This window comes from Triticum urartu, chromosome 5A (genome assembly GCF_056163025.1).
Source record: "Triticum urartu cultivar PI428250 chromosome 5A, HENAU_Tu73, whole genome shotgun sequence".
In the NCBI taxonomy this organism is placed as follows: domain Eukaryota; kingdom Viridiplantae; phylum Streptophyta; class Magnoliopsida; order Poales; family Poaceae; genus Triticum; species Triticum urartu.
In genome coordinates, this window is record NC_141877.1 from 519,662,749 (window position 1) to 519,665,752 (window position 3,004).

Here is a 3,004-nt window from a genome sequence, read left to right on the forward strand (position 1 = left end):
TGAAACTTATGAGAAATAATGAAGATTTGTTTTTTCGATCTACGCTTCTTCCGAAGGTAATATATTCTTCTCCGGGATGTTGGTCCGGTAGCCCGCGATCAACAACGATAGGTTGGCTCCTAAGTTGGACCGGTATGCAGCCGCATGTCCAGGAGGATGAAGATTGTCGGCCAAAGGGTCTTCAATGTAAATTCTTTAATTTTTAGGTGTGTTCGCACTGGTGTTTTGGTTAATAGTTTTGAGCGTTTTTTCACGGGGAAAAAAACTTTTCTTTGTAAGTGCATATTTACCACTCCGTCACTCCTGATTTGTTTTCATGCCATACAACACCATGACCATAAAATATGAGTCCGATGTGTTAGACTAAACTATATTTTGAGGGGTGTGTTAGATTAAACTTGGTTTCGCATGAAGAAGTTTCTTTTTCAGAAGCACTAAAAATTTCTTACAGGGCAACCGAAGTTTGTTTTGATCTAATCACAATTAGTGTCCAATGTAATGGTTTTCCCGCCAAAAAGAAAATGTCCAATGTAATGGTAGATTTTGTTTCCGACCGTCAGATCGAGATTCCTTGTGTCCATCTTTACTGTTTTAGTCTAGGGCACATCTAGATGTGCTCTGGTTATTGCACATCTAAGTGAGTGAATCAAGCACAAAGAAAAAAAGAAAAAAAAAGAAAATATCTACACAAATCTCAACGTAAGATCAATGATATAGGACTTAGATGTGCAATACTTATGGCACATCTAGATGTGCTTTAGCAAAACTGTGTTTATATATACATCGCAAAAGTTGTTTCCGAGGTATATATGGTTAAACTTTTGCTGGAAGGGTTTTCGATTTGATCTCTAGCTAGGCGCATACAGAGTATAGCACCATTTGGAAAGTGTCGTACTGGCAGTATTTTTGGTAGGTACTGTCAAGTAGAGTCCGAGTGGAACTGTCTAGCCTTGAGCAGCCTAAAACCCTACATATACGTGAAGAGACAACGGTGTTTGGCGGCTCGTCGAAAGGGAAATTTTGTACTACTGCGTACGTGTGCTGCTGGGCAACCAGTCCGCGCGCGTACTGATCCGCCAAATTTAGTCCAGCCCAAATAGCTGGGAGTCCCCGAAACCCTCGACGACTGCGCTGACCGCAGGCCGCCGGCTCCTTTCCCCTCCGCCCTTCTCGTCTTCGGGGATTGCCTGCCCACCGCCAGCGCTCTCGGTAAGACCAACTCCTTCGTCCCCTAGGCGCACAACCCCATCTCAAGTTCTCAACCCGTCGTCTCCCTCGCTTTGCTCACCACATCTATTTACCACAGCAGACGGCGATGTCTTCTTCGAAGCCGTGCCGCGCCGCATCCTTCTCCGGTGACCTGCCCGCGGATGTGCTGTACGAGGTGCTCCTCCGCATCCCGGCCAAGGAGCTCTGCCGTTTCCGCGTCGTCTGCCCTTCCTGGCGCACTAACCTCCGACCCGCACTTCGTCGCGGCGCACAAGTCACGCCACCAAACGATGTCCCCGCTCCTCGCCATGGCCTACCGCGACGACAATGGGGTCAGAGGCGTTGAGATTTCGGATTTGTCCGGCAATGTGGTGAAGCGGATACCAAGCTAGCACCGGGTATGAAGTTGTTTTGGTGAGCAAGGGCGATAGGGTCCGAGTTGTGCGCACGCGACTAGACCAGGTCTGTTTCAACTGGCTGTTTTACTCTTGGGCCTTCTCGGTGCTGAACCCGGCCACTGGAGAGAGCATCGCCTTGCCGACGGGTTTCTCGGAGGAATTAGCGCATCAGCTAAAATTGGAGGAGACAAGGGAATGGCACTGCCGAGTCGCGTTGTGTGCTTTTGGGCAGGTCTCCTCCACAAGAGAGTACAAGGTGCTCCGCGTCTCTGAAATTCGTGACCGGAAGGTATGTGAGATTATTACCTTTGATGACGACAACCATGGAAGCTGGAGGAGAAAGCAGGATCCTCCGCCGCACATCTTTGCCCGTAGAGCAATGAGATGCGTGGTCGTCGATGGGGTGGTGTACTTCTTGAAAGACTTTTACAGCAGTTATTCTAAAACCGGGGTCATTACCATTGAACCTGGTAGCGTAGCTTCGTTTAACCTCGAGACGGAGGAGTGGGGTGTTTTACATGGTCCAGAACAGGTGCAGAGTTTTGTGCAAGGGAACGAGCATCACATCTACATGAAACTTGATCTCCAGTTAGAATTGGCTGAGTTGAACAGTTGCTTAGTTATGGTTCATAATATTTTTAACATATCCATGGACTTGTGGTTTTTGACAGATTTTGAGAAAGGTATCTGGGTTAAGAAATACAGGATGCCTTCGCAAGTTGCTAGGCCTTATACCAACCCTTTACTGGTGTTAGATGATGGGAGGATCTTCTTCAGTGAAGTGGATTATGAGAATGATTTCTTTGGGGATAGAAAGGGATTTCTGTGTTGCTATGACTCAAGAAATGACACTTACACTTATGTGCTACAACTAAAAGATTCAGAATCCATTGGTATTTACGAAGGAAGCCTGCTGAGTATATAGAGCAGTTGTTACTGATGAGGTGAATAACATATCGGACTATTTCTGTTATTTTACCTTATGGGAACAATTAGTTGGACAATGTACTGATGCATGATATGATGAAAGAGTACTTTTTTTGCCTTCAAACTATATTTTATTAGTCTGATATATTTCTATGTGAAGATTTTGCAGTTTTTTGTTCACTACATAATGTATGCCAATTTCAGGAGTTACTATATATATATATATATATATATATATATATATATATATATATATATATATATATATATAGTGTTACTATTCATCACCCAGGATGCAGAATAAGTTATTCTTCACCCGAGGTAATCTTACGATCATTTCATAATTAAATTACGTTTCGAATTCAAATAGTTACATTCCTATTGATTCATTACGAAAAATTTGACATAAAAAATAAAAAAATAGGTCATAAGACAAGAAAATTTGCAGTTTATGTGTATTTTAGACTATG

General features: G+C 43.7%; 1 pseudogene; it reads left to right on the forward strand.

Moving 5' to 3' along the window:
* The first annotated feature begins 1,315 nt into the window (after nucleotides 1–1,315).
* LOC147972418 (putative F-box protein At1g19160) lies at nucleotides 1,316–2,532 on the forward strand (annotated as a pseudogene).
* The last annotated feature ends 472 nt before the right edge of the window (nucleotides 2,533–3,004 follow it).